A 22913-nucleotide genomic window follows, 5' to 3' on the forward strand; every position below is an offset into this window, starting at 1 on the left:
CCCGTTATAGCACTATCAACATGCATATTTAAAAAACACACAAAGGAGACAGAGGCACAGTAGGAGGAAGAAAAATGGAGTCAAGAGTAAAATGGGAAGAATACACTTTATTTCAGTTACATGTGTGGAGGCTTACGATACAGTACAGGGACTAACATGTTGTGCCCAAGGGGATTCCTGAGGAGAGATTTGAAGGAAATGAGCAAAGTGTCATCATACAGTATCCCAAATATAAGGCAAAGCAAGGGAGGAGTTTGAAGGCACAGGAGATCTTTGGATGGCTGAGGGTGATGGAGATGGAGGAGTTAGGGTCACAGGGACAGAAGAGCAGAAAGATAAAGCAGGGACAAGGTCATGGTGGGCTTTGAATGTAAGGACAAGGACTTCATGCTGGATCTGAGAGGACATGGATTTAAGGAAAGGATATCATGGGGTAGGCATGATGAGAGAGGCAAATTAATCTATAAACTCCTTTGAGGTAGAGAAATATTCTTCATTAGGGATCTACAGGTAGTCTCAAAGAAGTGTGGACAATGGAATGAGAGTGAGTCGTGTTTGCCCTTTTCATGCTCCTAGCTTAACGTGCAGTGTAGAAACCCATGCATTTCTCCAGAAGGTGGATTGTGCATGATCCAGGCATACAGGTACCTCATGTTTTTCACAGCAAGACAGATGTGAACATTGTGCTGGAAGTCTGAAAAATGGTAGTGATTAACTTGTGCCCCACTATCACCACTTCTTTGAATGTACAAACGGATTGCTTGTGGCCAACATAATTTCTGTAGGGTGCTTGTATAAGAAATGGTGTAGCTTCTACATATCATTTATTAGATTAGTTCTTATAGTGTATTAAGTAACAAGTAGGCTTGATTATTTTCCTGCTTATTTATTTATTTATTTATTTATTTCATTTCTATACCGCCCAATAGCCGAAGCTCTCTGGGCGGTTCACAAAAACTAAAACCAAACAACACACAATAAAACAATTTAAAATATATAGAACATTAAAACCACAATATAACAATACAACCACAATAAAACCTAGCAGCAGTACAGGAGTTTAAAATACAGATTTAAAACAGCAAAGATAAAAATTTAGAAAGCTAAAATGCCTGGGAAAATAAAAAGGTCTTCACCTGGCGCCAAAAGGAGTACAATGTAGGCGCCAGGCGAACCTCACTAGGGAGCTCATTCCAGAGCTGGGGTGCCACAACAGAAAAAGCCCTCCTCCTAGTAGCCACCCGCCTCACTTCCTTTGGCAGGGGCTCACGGAGAAGGGCCGCTGATGATGATCTTAAGGTCCGGGCAGGCACATACGGGAGGAGGCGATCCTTCAGGTAACCTGGCCCCAAGCCGTTAAGGGCTTTGAATGTTAACACCAGCACTTTGAATCGGGCCCGGAAATGGACTGGCAGCCAGTGCAGCTGGAAAAGTACTGGCGTAATATGAGCTCGCAGGCCAGTCCCTGTTAACAATCTTGCTGCCCTATTTTGGACCAGCTGAAGTTTCCGGACCGTTTTCAAAGGCAGCCCCACGTATAACACATTGCAGTAATCCAGACGAGAAGTTATCAGAGCATGGATAACTGTAGCTAGGCTATCTCTGTCCAGATAAGGGCATAGTTGGTATACCAGCCTAAGCTGATAAAAAGTGCTCCGTGCCACTGAGTTCACCTGTGCCTCAAGTGACAGTTCTGGATCCAAGAGCACCCCCAAACTACGAACCTGATCCTTTAGGGGGAGTGCAACCCCCTCCAGAACAGGTTGAATATCACCTAGCCGGGCAGACGAACCACCCACTAACAGTACCTCCGTCTTGTCTGGATTGAGTTTCAGTTTATTAGCCCTCATCCAGTCCATTACCGTGCCCAGGCACTGGTTCAGAACAGCCACTGCCTCACCTGGTTTTGATGAGAAAGAGAGGTAGAGCTGGGTGTCATCCGCATATTGATGGCACCTCAGCCCACACCTCCGGATAACCTCCCCCAGCGAGCCTGGGGAAGGAGGACCAGCCAGCAGCTGCACCAGGTGGATCCTGAGCCTGAGCCTGCTTCTGCCCCCGCCCACAGGTACTTAAGGCGGGGCTGCCAGAGGCAGCGCCTCGGCGTCGCACTTGGAGTCGCGTAGGACCTGAAGATCTACCCACCTGCCTCTCCAGAGACACCAGCAGCCACAACACCAGCAGCAAATAGCAGCAGCAGCAGAGGGCAGCAGCTTTAAAGACAAGGGGAAGGGGTATCGTGGACTTTATCTGCTCCTTCTTAGCTGCTGTTCTCTTTTATCTCTTTTATATTCTTTTAAACTGTTGTGCATTTTATATCCTAACATTTTAATATGTGCCTGGGAGGACTATTGGGCAATTCAGGGGGTGGGGGAGGTGCCACCATAACTGTGGTCACGGGCAGGGGGAGGTATGGCATTGGGGGATTAACAGGCCAGCTGAGGAGAAGAGGGGCTAGACACCTTACAGCTGTCCCCTCTTCTGGTTCTTCCCCCAACCTGATGGTTCCTGGCAGCCTTACCAGTCTGCCCTCGGGTCTGGTGGTGCTGCTGCTGAATGCCAGGTCGGCCCAAAATAAGACCTCCCTCATCCATGATTTGATTGTGGATGAGGGGGCTGACCTGGCATGTATTACTGAGACCTGGGTGGGGGAACTGGGAGGGGTCACTCTCTCCCAGCTGTGCCCTCCTGGGTACTCGGTGCAGCACCAACACCGACTTGAGGGTCGGGGAGGGGGGGGGGTTGCCGTGGTCTATAGGAATTCAATCTCCCTCTCCAGGCTTCCTGCTCATTCGAGTGCAGATCTTGAGTGTCTGTACCTTGTGTTGGGTACCCGGGACAGATTAGGGATTCTGTTGGTGTACCGCCCACCCCGCTGCCCATCGGACTCCCTGCCTGAGCTGACGGAGGTGGTCTCGGACTTGGTGTTGAGGACCCCCAGGATGATGGTCCTGGGGGATCTCAACTTCCATGCCGAGGCCGCTGTATCCAGGGCAGCTCAGGACTTCATGGCCGCCATGACAACCATGGGGCTGTCCCAACATGTCATCGGCCCAACGCATATAAAAGGACACACGCTTGATCTGGTTTTCTCGACTGGGCAGGTGGATGGTGATCTGAAAGTGGAGGAATTAACATCTGTCCCTTTGTCATGGTCAGATCACTTCCTGCTGAGGTTTAGACTCCTGGCGGCCTTTCCCCTCTGCAAGGGTGGGGGACCTATTAAAATGGTCCACCCCCGGAGATTAATGGATTCCGATGGATTCCAGAGGGCTCTGGGGGATTTTCCTGCTGGTATGGCTGGTGCTCCTGTCGAAGCCCAGGTCGCTCTGTGGAATGCAGAGATGACTCGGGCGGTTGACACGATCGCGCCCAAGCGCCCTCTCCCTCTGAGCGGAGCCCGGCCAGCTCCTTGGTATACACCTGAGCTGAGGGCAATGAAGCAAGAGGGGAGACGGCTAGAACGCAGGTGGAGGAAAACTTGTGCTGAGTCTGACCGAACACAGGTAAGAGTCCACTATCGAGCCTACTCTGTGGCGGTGAGGGTGGCAAAGGGACAGTTCTTTTCCACCAGCATTGCATCTTCTCAGTGTCATCCGGCGGAGCTTTTCCGAGTGGTTCGCGGCCTGTTACATTCTGGGCCAGGGAGAGAGACGGTGGAACCCTCGGTAGCACGCTGTGACGAGTTTGCGCGGCACTTTGAGGATAAAGTCGCTCAGATTCGTCATGAATTGGACACCACCATTAATGCAGTTCCATTGGTAGAGGCATTCAGAGCACCGTCTGGTCCAGTTTTATTGGATGCGTTTCAGTTATTGAGGCCTGAGGATGCGGACAAGGTGCTTGGCCAAGTCCAATCGACCACTTGTGTGCTTGACCCTTGCCCTTCATGGCTTATTAAATCAAACAAGGAGAGGTTGTCCGGCTGGGTCCAGGAGGTTGTAAATTCCTCCTTGAGAGAGGGAGTGGTGCCTGCTGCTTTAAAAGAGGCAGTAATTAGACCACTCCTGAAAAAGCCTAACCTGGACCCAGAGGATGTTAACAATTATAGGCCAGTGGCCAACATCCCCTTCCTGGGCAAGGTGCTTGAGCGGGTGGTTGTAGGACAGCTCCAGGCACTCTTGAATGAAACGGATTATCTAGATCCATTTCAATCGGGCTTCAGGCCTGGTTTTGGAACGGAAACTGCCTTGGTCGCCCTGTGGGATGACCTCTGCCAGGAGAGGGACAGGGAGAGTGCGACCCTGTTGATTCTCCTGGACCTCTCAGCGGCTTTCGATACCATCGACCATGGTATCCTCCTGGATAGGTTGTCTGGGTTGGGAGTTGGAGGCACTGCACTACAGTGGTTCCGCTCCTACTTGGATGGCCGATTCCAGAAGGTGGTGCTGGGGGATTATTGCTCTGTGCCATGGCAATTGTGCCATGGGGTTCCACAGGGCTCTATTTTATCCCCCATGCTGTTTAACATCTACATGAAACCGCTGGGGGAGGTTATCCGGAGGTGTGGGCTGAGGTGCCATCAATATGCTTCTTAAAAGGTCCTGAGGTACAATGGACACTATTAGCAACAGCTATATTTCCGAAAGAACTACAGATGTTATACTGCCTTTGGTAGTGAGTGGCAGGTCTAAAAATAGGGTGAGGTAATTCTCATAGTCGCTGTTGAATTTCAATCATTTTTGTTTTTGTAGATGCCACTACTATACCAAAAAAGGGCTGGTTTGATTCCACTTTGTAATGGTTCTTTAAGATTCCTTAAGGGAGACCGGCATAAGCAAGCAGAAATAAGTTTATCTGTCATATACAAAATGAACATAGTGATATCAATCCATCATAGCAATGAAGACATTTTAAAGGAAGCTATATGAAACTCCACCTCTGTACAGCACAATATGCATTTAAATACTGCTTATTCCATACTCTCATTCTATTGGATTTTAGCTTTTAGACTGGGTTATAACATAAAACAGCTTAATTTTTTTTTTTTCTCATGTAGGTTTATTCTCCTTTCTCAGCTTTTCCTACTTTCTTGGAAAAACACCGTATTTTTGGCAGTATGTTCCTTCTTTTATATATGCTCTTCCCCTCAGTGTTAGTGTGACAGGAGTTTATTCTACCTCAGGCTGACTACTCCTTGTAGTATTTCACAGTAAGAACAGACTTACAGGCTGTGAAGGATTTTTATCCTCCTTTACTGCTGTGGCTCTGTTAGATGAGATCCAGCTTTTTCAAATCTCTGCATCTCTTGTTGGCTCAAAGGCTCTAGTTTTAACATTTCCCCTAAGATAGATCCTACTTCAGGTCAGCCAAATAGACACAGTTCTCTTCATGGGAAAAAAGAATACACACTCAAGCAAAAAACACACCCAGTTCACCCACAAGCAAAAGAGCATCAGGTTCAAGGTATCTCAGGACTTTTGAGAAAATAAGTTAAAAAAACCAATGAAATGCATTAGAGAGACTCGTTTTGGAACATTAATTGAAAAGCACGCACAGGTCTTGACTACACAAATCTTTGGAAAACCCATAACCTCCCCCATCCCAATATTTCCTTTTGCAACACAACAACCTTGCCATGGTGCTACCTTCCCCAGTCTGGTGCCCTCCAGATCTATTGGACTAAAACTCCCGTAATCCCAGCCCACATGGCTGTGCTGGTTGGGGATGATGACAGTTATAGATCAATGCAGTAGAAGGGCACTAGTGCTTTCCTATAGATGTAAGTCTTGGAGGAAAGGCAAAGGAGATACAAGTTATATGAAGTCAGCGTAGTGTAGTGGTCAGATTGTTGGACTTGGACTGGGGATGCTTGTATTCAAATCTTCACTCAGCCATGAAGCTCACTGGATGACCTTGGGCCTGTCATTATCAGACTAGCCTATTTGTGAGGATAAAATAGGGAGAGGAGAACCCTGTATGCCACTTTGACCTCCTTTGAGGAAAGGGGTATAAATGTAATAAATAAATACCCTATACCATTACTATTGGTGGGTAAAAGAGATGAGACCAATGGTTTTAATCAGAACAAGAATAAAGAGATGAACTATGGGTCTCTGTATTGCACCAAATACTGGGCAACCTTCCAAACTTCAAAGACTTCTTAGTTTGTCTGTTTCTTCCATCTTCTAATGCATTAATATTGTGGTATTGAAAAATATTTCCCACCTATAATTGCACATGATCATATCATTTGTAATGACGTCCTTGCATGCCAATCTCCAGCCAACAATATGTTTCCACCTATATTACAGTAAAAGAAGATGTGTGTCTGTCGGTTAGCACTGTAGCTCCAAAACAGTGAAACCTAGACACCTGAAACTTGGCATGCATACTGAGGGGCCCTTAAGGCTGTGCCTCTCAGGGTTGTTGGTTTTTTTAAAATGTATTAATTCATTTTAATTAATTTAAATGTGTCCATGTGTTTGAGGCCTACAGTGCCATCTTCAGTTACTAGGTGGCAGATTTCCCTAACCAGTGCATAGCTTTGCAGTCAATACAGTTTAAGGCCAGGAGAGAACGTTCCAAAGGACAGAGTTATATGGCTGCCCCCTCCTACCTGCTGTGAGGCAGCTCCCCTCAGGGAAATGGAGTGAGCGGACCAGCTCAGGGGGCTATGAGGGTGCACCATGGCAGGGGCTGTGCCTAAACGTACTGGTGGGCACAATGCATCCAGGTCTGTCAGCTGTGTAATTTTGCTTGACGGCTTTGCTGTATCAAACAAAGGACTATTTCAGCCCATACAAAGCCAGGTATGTTCACTAGCACTCAATACAATAACTAAGGGCACAATCTTATGCATGTTTAGACAGAGAAAAGGCCTACAACTCCCAGCATGCCCCAGCCAGAACTGCTGGCTGGGGCATGCTGGGAGTTGTAGGCCTTTTCTCTGTCTAAACATGCATAGAATTGTGCCCTAAAACAAGGAGCACTTTCTATACATTCTTTGCTGTCGTCATTGCTGTTCTTGCATGTGGTGTGGTTGCATGAGTGTTGGCTGAGTAATACTGTCTACAAATTATACTGGAGGTGGGAGATATGCTTCTGCTACTCCAACACAACGGCTGCCACATAAACATTCTCAGCCCAGGACAGGAGGGGAGAGCACACAAACTCAGAAAACTACAAAGTGGTGCAAAAATGGCTGCCACTCCCCCAGAGCCCATGGAAACAGCGCCAATGCCCACCAATCAGGGGTTGTAGTGGCAATGCTGCTCATGTGCTACCCATGTATGGAGAGAGCCAATGAACTCATGACAACAAGGACAAGCCTCCATGACATATCTCGGCACAACAGTACACACAATGATGCCACAGAGCCCCCCCCCCCCGCCCCGCAGCTTGCCTTTACTAAATTCAACTCCTACTACCCATGCCTGCCCTATTTAATGAAGTTTTTACAATAATTTTTAAACAATCCTTCTGTGGCTCTGTGCTCCTCTGATGTATCCAGTGTAGTGCTGTAGCATTCGTCAATTTTTTAAAATTAAAAATGGCCAAGAGCAGCAGGGAAACCCATTTTTGCATTTTGTGAACTTAAAAAAATGTATTAGGAGATTGTGCTAGAGAACATGTGAGAAAGGGTTGTTTTTTTTTTAAGGGGTGGTGAAAAGCAATGTGGCTGTTTTCTTATTGGCAAGATTTTTCCCTCCCCATCCACTTTGCTGGGATACAATATTGCACTTCTGTGGGCTTGTGGAAATAGCTCATGAAGGATAAAATGTAGCGGGGGCATGCTTTGTCTGTCACACTGAAAGGCCCCTAAAGGAGTATGCTGGCTGAAATCACTCCCTTTAAAAGCAGAAACATTTTAGTTTTCATAGCTCTTCTGACCTCCCATAATGCATCCCAAGACACATGTGCCTATTGCTTGCATATTAAGCTGATACTAGCAAAGGCTAAGTGTCAGTCCTGCCAAGACGTAGCTACAAAGATCTTCCTTGAAAGTGTATGTAATGTAATTGTACTCAGACCAAAATATAATGAGAATCACAAAGGAATTATCAAATGAGGAAATAGGGAAGGTTGGGTGAGAATCAAACCCAATCTGAATTCAAGGCACTTACGTTTTAATTAGCGAAAAGAAAACCTACATGAATATTAAATGCATTCATCTGCTTTATCCTTGGGCTGCTGTTTTTTAAAGGCAGTATTTAGGGAAATTGTTTTGTTGAGTGTAATTTTGATATTTGGAAAGGCTTGTTAGGAATACTTTCTTTTAAAAAACACCCACTTATTTCAAAGGAAAGCGTAAGCAAAGGAAAAAGAATGTTGAACTAATGTGACATCCTAACTTAGCTGCAATATTCATTACTCTAGTTTGTTAACAGTAAGTCAAACTCTGTACACAAGGCTCTTTTGCACAAAGCATCACTTTCCTTTTGCTGATAGAACTCTTGTCCTTATAGGATGTATACATGCTCACTGATAGGAAGTTAAATATTTTATGCTTCTTTTTATATGTCTGTTAGGAATGACATGTTCCTGTAAGCAGTCATATGCCTTGGCCAATTGTTCACAAGACCAACAACTTCTGTTCGAGTATATATATGTTAATGATGCATGTGTGCAAGCCAACTAATCCATGAGCATTCCCAGCTGCACCTTTTCTTCTGTGACATATAAGTATTATTGTATTCAGTTATATGCAGACTAAGTTAGCTGCACTTAGTTCCCAGTGAAATGGTACTTAAGTCATGGCTAACTTGCCCCATTGATTTCAATGGGACTTAAGTGCAACTAATGGACTCTGGATACAATCTAATGAATTCAGTTTTTACTGGCAGTAGGAACTACAAATTCTTTTTGCCCTAAAACAGCTTCTGAAATTACTTTTGCCTAATAATGCACTAATAATATAGTAATGTGCTGAAGTGCATGAACTGTATCGTGCCTAATATGTGTGTCATTTCTACATCATGCCCTATATGACTTAGGACCATGCTATGTGAAAGGCTGCGTTCTCCCATATTAGCCTGCCTGGGTTCTAAGATCTTCAGGGAAAGCCCTTCTTTTGGTCCCGCCACCATCGGGAGCACGTTTGGTGGGGAAGCCAGAGACGGCCTTCTTGAGGCTGCTCCCAGGCTCTGGAACTGCCTGCTGAGGGACGATCAGCTGGGCTCTCTCTTTGTTTTCCTTTTGCCAGTAGGCAAAGACGCTTTCATTCAGGCGGACCTTTGGCAGCTAAGCTGGGCTGCTGATGAAGGGGTTTTTAATTGGCTGGGTTCTGTTTATTTTATTGTTGTGTTTGAATTTATTATTTTAATGCTATGTTTTAATTCTTGTTTTTTAATCTGTATTTTATTATTGTTAGCTGCCTTGAGCCCCATTTTGGGAAGAAAGGCAGATTATACAATTACATATAGAGCCAGTGTGGTGTAGTGGTGAGAGTATTGCACTGGGAGCCGGGAGATCTGGGTTCTAGTCCCCACTCGGCCATGGAAGCTCACTGGGTGACTTTGGGCCCGTCGCAGACTCTCAGCCCAAACTACCTCACAGGGTTGTTGTTGTGAGGATAAAATGGAGAGGAGGAGGATAATGTAAGGTGCCTTGGGCTCCTTGCAAGAGGAGAAAAGGCAGAATATAAATGCAATAAAACAAACAAACACATTTATAATACCTATGCATATATAGCATGTCATACTGTCAGTGCTAGGCCTTATGCAGCCATTGAGCAAGAGCCGGAAGTCACACCACCTCAGGTGGCAGCATGCAGAACCACGGCTTAGAGCCTTCCTACAGAAAGCTTTTATTGTGTGCTCATGGTAGTTTGTGGGTTTTACATGACATCGTCATCCTCCAGGGCCTTTCCCGTGCTTTGCAATCATTATTGCAGTTTTTTTCCTAATGAGGCAAGTCTGGTATTATTTAGAAATGGCAGAGTGAGACTCATGTAATTGCTCAATTCTGCTATACTACAATGCCATCTAGTGGCTGTAAAATGAAACATATAGAGAGGCAGAGAAAGCAAACCCCTCAAAAAAAGGCACGTGTCAAGGAGCTGATCTTAATCCCACAGAGCATCTGGAAGCAGAAACCTTGTAAAGGTGTGGGATAAAAGCCTCATGTAGAAATGCCCTTACCAGCTGTAGCTCCAACAGCTCCTGACAAAATACACCCAAATTGTGAGCAGATTACCAGTCTGCATATAACCCATATTGCACTGAAATAGCTTCAATTCCACATGTATTGTATAAGGTTATAATAGTTGCATTGATCCATATAATTAATTTTATGTTTCTCTTATGAGGCTATTGCCACCAAATAAAATACATGTTAAGAAAATAGCCTGTTCATTCTTTTATATATGGAATGTTTTTATATACAAGGTCTACACTGGCCAGGATGACCCAGAGAAGCATGGATGAGTGTGCAAAATGTTTCTGCATGTCCCCCTTTACAAAGTACAGTCCTCTGTTTGGAGGGCTGCCAGAGGACTGTCCTCTTTTTGAGGGTGTCCTCTATCTGAAGGGCTGCCATTCCAAGACCAGTTTAAAAATAAAGACCCGTCTGAAGGAAAAGCTGGGTGTTGAAGTTGCCCATCAACAGCACCTCGACAGCAGACTGAGCGAGGCACACAGGTCACCCGGTCACAGTCTTCCACACTGTGGCGAAATGTACTGTATTTCTATTTAAGTTATAATAATTATTTCTTAAGTTTATATCAATGCTTGTAAATTAGCAATTTTTTTGCAAATTGGTGTCCTCTTTTGCCCTCTCTTTTGGTGATGTGTGTCCTCGTTTTTGGCGATTCACCAGCGGCCATCCTAGCATGCTGTAGGGAGGTTGGGGGTGGCTGGTTTTTTCTTTCCAGCAACAGTTCATTGAACCTCATCGGGTGCTGCTATGATGGGCCCCCAACCTTCGAGGGCTTCCGGCATGATGCCAAGGTTGGCTCTGTGAAGAAGGAGCTTAAAAGCTCCTATATGTATGCAGAACACTATGCACTTTGATCCCGGGCAGGGAATGGTGTTTTAAAACACATCAAAAATACAGAATTTTTACATACATTTTCATAATTGATGCTTTTTCATTTTTAAATATCTTGAAGATAATTTGGGCTCCAGCTTTTTTTGCTATCATTTAGTTAATTCTGGATGTTATTCAAAATTGTGTGATGGTTTTATTAAAAAAAACCCTTATTAAAAAAACCCCCTATTTTTTGTGGCATTTTTTCCCCCCTGTTTAAAACTGTAAGATTGAGGAGACTCCATCCTATACTCTTTCTTGTTCAAGGCCAACCAGCAGTAACTGTGTTTTTGTTTTGCTTGTTTTTGTTTTTGCTTGAAGTTATCATAGGGTTTGAGACAATAAGGCAGGCTTAAATAATATAATGATGAACAAAGGTTTGTTGGATTTCTACAGCATCAAGTTATATTTGCGGTACTAGGAAGCTGCTTGAATCTGAGTCGGTGGCTTTTTATAGAGTCTAATTTTTGGAAACTGGCCAATGATCATAAAATAATTTGTGAATCCCAAATGCTTTTTGACCGTTTACATGGAATAATTTTATTTCTGGGCCTCGGCCCATTTTTGCTTCTTTGTTTAAAAGGTATCACTGATCCAAGAAAGAGAGGAACAACCAGCAAGAAATTATAAACTAGAGACAGCAAATATCAATGGGAAATCAACATACCTGTCAACTTCCCTTTGTGAGTAGAGAGCTCTATTTCTGATCCTCCTGCCACCTTCTCACTGGATAGACTTTGATTCATCTCAGCATCTGTAAGCATGAACAGCTGACAAAGAAAGAATTCTTTACAGGTAACATATCTGACTGCCAATAGCTGAGATTGTTTTGTGAGACTTGTGCTCGGAAAACCTAATTGCTTTGGGTGGATTCATGCATTATGAGGTAGTGCCAAAACAAGAAGCCCACTTTTTCTTCACAGCCATGTGGAAGAGAAACGTTCACTTTCTCGTAGTTAGATGTGGAAGTGCACGTTGTGTCCAGGTTTAGAGTTTACATATCTCACTATGAGAAACTTGCAAGTAAATGTGAACTTTATAGTTCACAGATTGCGCGCGCTCGCGTGTGTGTAGGATGATCTGCTATTCCAAAGTCTTGCTAGTTCACTCCAGTGAGGGGAAAGATTCCTCCCCCCTTTACTTTCCCAACAGATCTTTGTTTTTTAATTTCCCTCCCATCAGTTACCTACACCAGCTCAAGGCTGCTATAGGGTATAGGGCCCGATCCAAAGCTATGACAGGTGGGTGAGGAGGGTTTGAATCCAGTGGATCCAAGCCTGCCCCTGGAAGGCCCTGATTTAGCCCTTGCTATGGGCAGAAAGCCTTACGCCTGGGGACCTCCTGGGCAGACAGGGACAGAGCTCCTCTCCACCAGTGGAGTGGCTGTTCTGCCCCATCCCCAAGGCTAGCTTTTAGTAGAGTTTAGGATTGCTCTGCCCTTCATTACTTACTTTATTTTTATTTTTATTCATTACATTTATATCCCACCTTTACATCCAAAGAGCTCAAGGCACCACACATGTTTCTCCCCTCCCCACTTTATTCCCATAGGACGTTATGTCAAGACATACTGATTGGCCCAAGGTCATCCAGCGATCTGAATCTCCCAAATCGTAGTTCCACACTCTAACCTTAGTTCTACACTTGGTGTCCTCCAGATGTGTTGGACTACAACTACCATCATCCCCAGCCATCATGGCCATGGTCGGGGAAGGCTGCTCTGACACTACACCACACTGGCTCTCATTTGATAGTATATTTACTATTCTTGCTATCTGTAACACCTTGTATATTTTTCAAATTTATGCTGTTACTTTCTTAAGGTTTCTTTGGTACTTTGCTGACTCTAATTTTCTTAGGTTTTACACTGTCCTGTGGTACCAGTCCTAGAAGTGTGCCAGCAGACCAACATTTTCAATAAAGTAAAATGTAAAGCACAGTAAAGTGCTTTGAAGACTGGGCTGTAATGGCCTATCTCCTTATCACTTTGCCAAGTCACAATTTACGAAATTGCAAGATGAACTGTTCTCTGACAGCTAGGGATATACGGATTTTGTCAAATCCATTCTGTCTGTGTTTTGCAGATTGTCAGGCACCTTTTGTTGTGTCATCCGCCGATCAACAGAATTGGATTTTTTTTTAGTTTCAGAATTTGCACATGCGCAGATTCCCCTCAAAATGCGCAAAATCCCTCAAATGTTCATTTTCACGCTTATGGGGAAATGCACATTTTTGGCCATTAAAAAAACCTGGTGTATTTTTCTACACCAAGATTTGTGCAAAATCAGGAAAGTTAGAAAAACGATCTGCAAGTTGGCAGAATCTGCCCAAAAGGGGAAAAGCCAGTCCGCTACAGAATCCACCAGTCAGATTCATCAAAATCTGAACCCATTTGGTTCCACTGCATATTTCTCCAACATCCCTTACTGACCGCTTGTAGAAACTCAGTTATTGCATTAAAATTGCAAATGATTAGAGGCCCCACAATACTTATAGGATTGTTGTTGTTCAGTCGTGTCTGACTCTTCGTGACCCCATGGACCATAGCACGCCAGGCCTTCCTGTCCTGCACTGTCTCCCGGAGCTTGCTCAAGTCCATATTCATTGCATCAGTGATGCTATCTAGCCATCTCATCCTCTGCTGTCCCCTTCTCCTTTTGCCTTCAGTCTTTCCCAGCATCAGGGTCTTTTCCAGAGAGTTTTCTCTTCGCATTAGGTGGCTAAAATATTTCAGCTTCAGCATCTGTCCTTCCAATGAGCTCTCAGGGTTGATTTCCTTTAGGATGGACTGATTTGACCTCCTTGCAGTCCAGGGGACTCGTAAGAGTCTTCTCCAGCACCTCAGTTCGAAAGCATCAATTCTTCGGCGCTCAGCCTTCCTTATAGTCCAGCTCTCACAGCCATACGTTACTACTGGGAAAACCATAGCTTTGATTAGACGGACCTTTGTCAGCAAGGTGATGTCTCTGCTTCTTACTATGCTGCCTAGGTTTGCCATAGCTTTCCTCCCAAGGAGCAAGCGTCTCTTAATTTCATGGCTACAGTCACCATCTGCGGTGATCTTGGAGCCCAAGAAAATAAAATCTGTCACTGCTTCCATTTCTTCCCCTTCTATATGCCAGGAAGTGATGGGGCCAGATGCCACGATCTTCGTTTTTTTAATGTTGAGTTTCAAACCAGCTTTTGCACTCTCCTCTTTCACCCTCAACAAGGGGCTCTTCGCTTTCTGCCATTAGGGTGGTATCATCTGCGTATCTGAGGTTGTTGATAATTCTCCCGGCAATCTTAATTCCGACCTGTGATTCATCCAACCCGGCGTTTCTCATGATGTACTCTGCATATAAGTTAAATAAGCAGCGTGACTCATAGGACAGGGCTTACTAATTACTCTAATCTTACTTTGTGGACAAACATTATTGCAGTTTTATAACTGTACCCAACAAATGTGAAATGGTATTATTTATATTTTTAAAAGATGGGAAGAATAATGTACTCTTCCAACAACCGTGCTCATCTGAATTTACAAGTAACTACTACATTTTTAATTTAGACCCTTTGGTCTATTATGTTTTTCACTTCCAAATACATGCTCAAGCAATTTCCCTTAACAAAAATATAAAATACTTTTCCTTTACAGCTGCCCAGAATAATAAAGAACCTGAGTTCTGTTAGGTTTCAAAACTTTAAATGGAAAAACTTTATTGCAGAATGAGAGTCATTATGGGAACTTTAGCCAAGTTAGGAAAAAAGCATTAGGTGAGAAAGCACTGTTGCCATTTGTTAAAAAGTATGAGCCCTATCCACATTGTATACTTAGTGTTGTGCTGCAATTGCACACACCTTAAACAAATGCCAGTAGGATATTCCATTCTGTTTAGTGATATTGCCGAAGTGCATAATTACCTAGCTTAGAATAGGAACTTCTAATTTATAATGATGACCTGCATTAAGAATTGAGCAGCATTTCCCCCAATAACTCTTCTCCAGCTTGGAATTTAAACTGAGCATTTCCCTCTCTCCTGTAACAACATGCTAAGGACTTGGGTGCTACTGAAGGCTACATTTCACATGGTTCCTAGGTCACGGCTGTTTCATTGTTCAAGAAGCCAGGGACAAATGACCACTTCAGCATGACATCTCCCTTGTTACTAAGCAGGATTACTTACCTAAGTAGGAAGAGAAGGGGTTCCTGATAATTGGGAAGTATACAGGGGTTTACAGGCAGTATACAGGGCTCACTGAACTCCAAATGGAACGGTAAGACACAATGGGATCCACATTTCTGAACTGGACTGAGAAGAATGGATATTCTGTTTCTTTGGACCAGACAAACTAAGCTGAGGAGTCTTCTCCCATCACTAGTTCTGCTTTATTTGTATGTATGTATTTAATGGGACTGGTTGACTGCTCTGCCAACAGCATTCCACAGTAGGAGAGCGCACAGCAACTATGACATTGGGAAAATAACCAGTAATTAACAACATGAGATGGGGGGGCATGGTGCCACTAATTGCTAATTACATCAAAGGCAATAACAGTAGATGTCTCTGAGAAATAGGATGTATTGGAGGAACGCGAATAAGAATGAAGATAGACTTGATGAGGGAAACCTTGGTGAATCCAGACCAGGGCTGGCCTTAGGGGTGGGCAAGCTGGGTGGTCACCTTGGGTGCTGAGCTGAAGGGGGTGCCAAGCTGAGCTGAGCAGGGTGCCAACATCACACCTGCACCAGGCCCCATAATCCTTCTCAGAGGCCCTGCAAAGGTGACCCTGGGGGAGGCACCAAAGGTCCTCTTTGCCCAGAGTGCTATTTATCCTAAGGCTGGCCCTGATCCAGACATTTAGAATAGTAAGGCTCAGATTCCCCTACTTGTCCTCCCCATGGCCGGTCACATGATTAATGAATTGATGCTGCGATTGAAGAATGGAAGTTTTAGACTTAGGTATGACAGATTTTAAGGGCTAGAAAATTCTAAGCATAGAAATGGAGAGAGGGAGCAGATGGAATAAAATGACCTATTCAGTCCTTGCATTTGTTGAATTACATTTTTTAGCCTACCTGAACAATGTAGTGCTTTTTTGTAAGTAGCTTGGAACTTGGGCAACCTTTTCAAGACCAAAAGAATGAAAGAACACAAGAAGGGCCATGCTGGATTAAATCAAAGGCTCATCTAGTCCAGCATTCTGTTCTTATAGTAGCCGACCAGATACCTATGAGAAGCTCATGTTCCCCAGCAACTGGCACCGAGAGGCCTCTGATACTGGGGGTAATATATAGCCGCCATCCCTAATAGCCATTGATAGCCCTATTCTCCATGAATTTGTCAAATCTCCTTTTAAAGCCGTAATTAGATCTTGTGGTTGCAGATTGCATAGTTTAACCATGCACTGTCTCTGTCCAAAGAAGTACTTCCTTTTATCTGCCCTTAATCTCCCACCATTCAAATTCATTGGATGGCTCCGGATTCTAGTACTATGAGTAGGGGAGAAAAAGTTTTTCCTATCCACTTTCTCCATAACATGCATAACTGTATACACCTCTATCATGCCCTACCCTCACTGACCATTTTTCTCAGCTTACAAGTCCCAAATGTTGTAACATTTCCTCATAGGGGAGCTGCTCCATCCCCGTGATCATTTTGTTTGCCCTTTTCTGAACCTTTTCCAGATATACATACAATATACTTTTTTTAGGTATGGTGAGCAGAACTGTACATAGTATTCCAAGTGTGGTTGCACAATAGGTTTGTAAGAGTAGTATGATATTGACAGTTTTATTTTCCATTCCTTTTCTAATGATCTGCAACATGGAATTTGCCTTTTTCACAGCGGCTGCACACTGGGTCAACATTTTCATCAGCCTGTCTATCACAACCTCACAATCTCTTCCCTGGTCAGTTACTGTACGTTCAGCCCTCATCAGTGTATGTGTGAAGTTAGGAATCTTTTTCCCTACTTCACTTGCTTACATTGAGTTGCATTTCCTATTTTAATGCTCAGAGAGATCCGTCCATATCTCTTGGTAGTCCCTTTTTGTTTTAACCACCCTAAATAATTTGGGCAGTGGGCCAAATTATTAATTTTTTAATTTTTAACAAAAAATTTAATTAATAATTTTTTAAATTTATTTAATATTTAATAAATTTAAATATTAAAAAATTAATAATAATTTTTTTTAAGCCACGGTGGCTTAGTGGTTAAGACGCTGAACTGCAGACTGGAAGGTCGGCAGGTCAGCAGTTCGAGACCTGAGTGCTGTGTGACGGAGTGAGCTCCCGTCTTCAGTCCCAGCTCCTGCCAACCTAGCAGTTCGAAAGCAAGAAATTGCAAGTAGATAAATAGGTACCGCCTCAGCGGGAAAGGTAACAGCGTTCTGTGTACCTCTGTGTTCAGTCATGCCGGCCACATGACCACGGAAGCGTCTTCGGACAGCGCTGGCTCTTCGGCTTAGAAACGGGGATGAGCACCGCACCCTAGAGTCGGACACGACTGGTTGGGGACACCTTTACCTTTAAATAATTTGGGGTTATCAGCAAACTTGGCCATCTCACTGCTCACTCCTAATTCCAGACCATTTATGAACAAGTTGAAAAGCATTGGTCCCAATACAGATCCCTGTGGGACCCCACTGTTCACATCCCTCCATTGCAAGAACTGTCCATCTATTCCTACTCCCTGCTTCCTGTTCTTTAACCATCCATAAGAGGACTTCTCCTCTTATCCCATGTCTGCTAAGTTTGTTCAGGAGTTTTTAGTGAGGGACTTTGTCAAAAGCCTTTTGAAAGTCTAAGTACACCATGTGTATGGGATCACTCCTGTCCACATGTTTACTGATACTCTCAAAGAATCATAGAATAGTCATAGAATAGTAGGGTTGGAAGGGGCCTACAAGGCCAAGAACTCTAAAAGGTTAGTGAGACTAGACTTACCTTTACAGAACCTATTCTTCCGCAGCAAGACTTGTTCTTCTATATGCTTGATAATTTTGTCTTTAATAATGCTTTCCACCATTGTTAACATTAAGCTAACTGGTCTGTAATGGATGTTATTATAACTGGCCTGTAACGTTAAGCTAAACTGCCTGTAATTTCCTGGACATTAAGTTAACCAGCCTGTAAATTCCTGGATCCCTTTGGCCACTTTGCAGTGTGCTGGTGCCGAGGCTGTTCTTAGAGGCCTGTTACATATTTTTATTAGAAGATCAGCAATTTCACATTTGAGTTAAGAACTCTCAGATGGATACCAGTGGATCCAGTGATGTGTTTCTTATAAATTTGTCAATAAGGTTTGGAAACTCCATCTCTTGTCACAGCAGACAAAGCACAGCACTGCAGTGTTAAACAGTCATCTCCAGATGATCTTAGGGAGATCATGGTAGGACATAGGGGACAAGGTGCTCTATAGCTCAGGGACAAGTAATTTAAAGGACGTGAGCTCCTCTTCCTCCTTCCCATGCAGGTGATGTAATGTATGAGCCAGAGCCTCCTCATGACTACTTGATTCCTCACAGGAAGAGTGATTCTGTGTGTGAACAGAGTCTCCTTGGGTGGAGATGGGTGTCTGTTTTAGGCCCTGGCTCTTTAAGCTACACCATCTCATGTGATTGGGTATCTTTGTGGAGGGGAGGGGAGGCCACTCCATCACACAAAGGCCCCAGGTACTGTAAGAGCTGGCGCTTGGTGCTGGATGGTAGACCTCTGTTTATGCCTAAGATAGCAAGAAGCAGGCTGCTCATCTTTACTCCTTATTCCCTAGGTTGGCAACCTAAACCCCTCAGGCTTTTTCTTTGCTTGTGCATCACCCCATTTCCACTGTGCGGTAGTTTACATGCTGGGATTTTTTCTCTCTCTCTGAATGAAAGGAGGAGAAGCTAGGGATGCTGGAGAAATTCGAGACAGACTAAAATGAGCTCAGACTTCTAAGAATCCGACCTGCGGAATCTGCTGCAGAGCAACCCCCTCAGGCCGTGCGGAGTCCATGGACTTTCAGATGATTTTTTTTTTACTTTCCCGAAATTTACGCAAATGAATTTGTAGGAAAATACATACATTTCTGCTGAGGAAACGTTAAACATAATGGGGGACAATATGCTAAATGTTGCATACTAAGACAAATTATGTAAATACTTACATAAATGCTTACGTAATTATTTGCGCATTTTTCCGGATGACGAAAAAAATATTTGCATCTGTTTGTGAGCGGACAATGGAACAAAAGGTGCCTGACATTCCGCGAAACACAGAGTGGACTTTACATAGTCCGTACATCCCTAGGAGAAACCTTGGCCAGATACAGTTTGAGAGCTTTATGTTGGCTGCCTTTGCTCAAGGAGGTGCAGCATGAAACACAATTGGTCTGCGCTACGGATTGTATCCAGATTCAGGTGCGTGCAACTGGGTTGGCGGAAGTGGACTTCCCTTCCCCCTGCTCCACAGCAGATCCTCCCTGAAAATGCCACCCAGAGGGTGGGGGAGTCTGCTAAACAGGGTGAGCTGTAGTGCAGGGGAAAGAGGGGAGAAGATCCTCCTGTCCCCTGCACCTTTCATGAGTGGAGCCAGTCTGTCCATGGACCCAACCCTATACAATACAACTACCAGTTTATTTCCTCAGCAAAGGGAATGTACAGACATTTAATACAGAGCTTTATTTCACTACCACAAGGTAAACAATTACACGGCAATTTAAAATAAGGTGTTTTGTTTGGAGAGGGCCTTCTCGGTAGTGGCTCCCCATTTCTGGAATAATCCCCCTGACGAGGCCCGCCTGGCACCAACATTGTCATCTTTTTGGTGCCAGGTTAAAACTGCCCTCTTCTCTCAGGCATTTGGCAGCGTATAATGAGTTCCTTGATTGTTTTAAATTGTTGTCTCTGGCTGACTGTTTTAAATTGTTTTAGATATATATATATATATATATATATATATTGTTGTTGTGTGTTATTTGTTCTATGTCATTACATGAATGGTTTTATATTTTATATAATGTATTTTAATGGTTTTTAATTTTTGTGGACTGCCCAGAGAGCTTTGGCTATGGGGTGGTATAGAATTATAATGAATGGTAATATGTATATATGCATATGCCTTCTTAAAAAGCAAGGAATCAGGTTCTCATATGTATGGTATGGTGATGGTTGGTGTTTTGTTTTTTTAAAAAATACCAGTGAAATTCCTATACTCAAGCAGCAGGGGAGGCTCTAAGTTCAGTGGTGTCATTTCTGTGTGAGCAAAGCCGTGCCTCTCTTACTTAACATTAAACCCAGACAGGGCTGTCTTAAACAAATATAGTAACACTGAGCCTGAAAGGTATGGAGCAGCTTCTAAGGTAGTCTACAGACTTAAGTTATAGCCCTGGTTTATGTTGTTTTTGTCTATATTTCAGAAGATGCTTGAGGGCAACCGTGTGAAAATAAAGTCTTCCTTAATGAGTACAAGTGAGGGTGCTTCATACAGGGCATTTTCATGTACAGATACATTTCTTATTATTAATTATGCAGCCCCACCAGTCTGTAAGAGGCTCTGTAGTGTTTCATATGCAAAAATAAATATGCTGCAGCAGTCCAACTGACTGTGGTGAAGAAAAGGGAGGAGGGGTAGCAAGGGATGCGTGTCAGTGGACATTGTGAAACAGTCTTTGATTACAGTTGGGGATTAGGATTAAGAAGTTATGTCAAAATCCTTCCAGAAAAGATGGGTTTTGGGAAGGATTGAAAGGATAGAGAAATGTGGCATCACACACATTCAGGCAGGGAGGTCTTCTCATGGGCATGGGCAGCAATGCATGAACAATGTGGATTGTGAAATATGCACATATATTTGATGGCTTGGATCCAAAGAGCTGTGAGTAGGAGGAGGTAATGAATGAGTGCTGTTCCATGAACTCCTGTGCGGTAACTAGCAGAAAGACTAGTGGACTTGCCTTTCTTAGAGTTTTTAAAGCAGAGGCTGGATGATCACCTGTAGGGGATTTCCTGCATCAGCAGGAGGTGTGACCTCTGAGGTACCTTGCAAGTCTATGATTCAGTGACTTCTTGCAGCACAGTGCCACAATGTAGCATTAGTGAGGTTACAGGATGAGGAACATGATGAATAAATAAGATGTGGTTTGTAGCGTATAAACTGTAGTAGGTAATAAAAAGGTCTTGCGTGAGAGCTTCTACACAAATGGCAGAACATCTCTGAATTTGGAGCTGCTCTTCTTTTGCAGAGCAATTCCACTGGGTCAAAAATAGCCCTTCTGCGAGTGGAAGAGGCTTCTGACTAGCAGAAGGGCCTCCCAGGATAAAAGCCGATATGTAGATGCTACTTTATTTTATGTTATTTGTGATACTTCTATACTGTGTAATATAATAAAATCCCTAAGTGGTTCACATATAAATATTAAAATCACATTTAAAATACATTAGTAAAAACAATTCCAATTACAATAATAGTACAGAGCAATACAAGGAGCAGGAAGATGGGGCAGCAGGATGAATTGCAATTAATTACAAGCCAGGGAAAGCCTGGGTGAACAGGTGCATTTTCAGGAGGCCACATTTTCTGCCTCCTGAACTGCATAGGGCAGGGTTTTCCAAAGGGATAGGGTGCCGCCGCCGAGAAGCCCTTCTGTCAAGGTATGATGTGGTGAGAGTCTGTTGGTTTGGGAATGACCAGCAAGGCCTCATCTGATGATCTTAAAGGTAGGCTGGGTATATATACAGGGGAAGGTGGTCTCCCAGATATCCTGTTCCCAAGTTGTTTAGGGCGTTGTATGGCAATAACATAACCTGGAATGTGGATCGGTAGCTAATAGGCAGCCAGTGCAGTTTTTTTAACACAAGTATTATGTGGGCATAGCTAGGTGTCCCGGTGAGGACCCTAGCTGCTGCATTCTGCACTAGCAGCAGCTTCTGAACTAGGCAAGAGGGCACCCCCACATACTTTGGGGGCACCCCCCCAATGTCATACAACAATAATAAAATGCAAGGCAAATTATATTTAAACAACAATAGTCCATTAAATAACAATTGAACAGCAATGAAAACAAAAGACAGAGGCAACCAGCATCAGCAATAAAACCCGTCTAATCAGGCGAACATTTATCCAACACTGAAGGTGCGTCAAAGCTAGGAATGTACGAATCCCTCACCTTGTTCTGTTCTGGGGATCCGCAGTGGGGGGGAGGCGATCCATCCCTGCCCCTAGAATCCTCCCCAGCCAGCTCCGTTCCATGGCAAGGCTGCGGAGCCGCTGGCTGGTGCCAGCCACAGCGAAACTTCCAGCCGTGGCCAGGCTGCTGCGGCTGCAAATGGCGGCCGTCGTAGCGGCCGCCATTTGCATGCCTGTATTAGGCCGTGATAGGCTACATAAGTATTTACGTAGCTTATCACAGCGAAGAGCAGGGGCGCAAATGGTGTAGCGGCCGCCATTTGCGCCCCTGCTCTTTGCCATGATAGGCTACGTAAGTATTTACATAGCCTATCGTGGCCTAATACAGGCATGCAAATGGCAGCCGCTACAACGGCTGCCATTTGTGGCTGCAGCAGCCCAGCAGTGGCTGGAAGACGAGCTGGAGCCGCCGCCATGCCGCATCCGCCGTCAGGTAGGTCCGTCCTGGGGGGGATTTTGGGGGGAGGCGGGGGGGGGAGGCCATTCTAACACAGACTCCAGGGCGCCAGATTCCAAAGAATCCGGTCCCACTGGAGTATGTGGTGGATTTCTCCAACATCCCTAGTCAAAGCACAATGGTTTTCACGTCTGTATTTTGCTGGCTTGTGGCCCTTAAATACTCTGGACTCACACCATATCTATCTTGGCACACATTCGTGCTTTGTGTAGCTGTAGCCTATAGCAACTTCCCACTGTGAAAACAAGCCAGCAAAATAGACACGTCTGTATGCCCCCTCTCAGATGGTGGTGTACATATTTTGTACTTGCTCTTTTCCACGTAGAAGTGATATCCAT

The 22913-nt window shown here is 44.2% G+C and overlaps 1 long non-coding RNA gene across 1 annotated transcript in view; it reads left to right on the top strand.

The window, feature by feature from the left end:
* Window positions 1–22913, top strand: part of LOC146343826 (uncharacterized) — a 51552-nt gene that overhangs the window by 13369 nt on the left and 15270 nt on the right. Inside the window, exon 2 of the long non-coding RNA XR_014792043.1 lies at window positions 11552–11763. This is a non-coding gene — a long non-coding RNA (uncharacterized LOC146343826). The remainder of the gene's footprint in view (window positions 1–11551; window positions 11764–22913) is intronic.

Source organism: Heloderma suspectum, chromosome 5 (assembly GCF_057233095.1).
Source record: "Heloderma suspectum isolate Gila_16-S chromosome 5, 16-S_ref, whole genome shotgun sequence".
NCBI lineage: Eukaryota > Metazoa > Chordata > Lepidosauria > Squamata > Helodermatidae > Heloderma > Heloderma suspectum.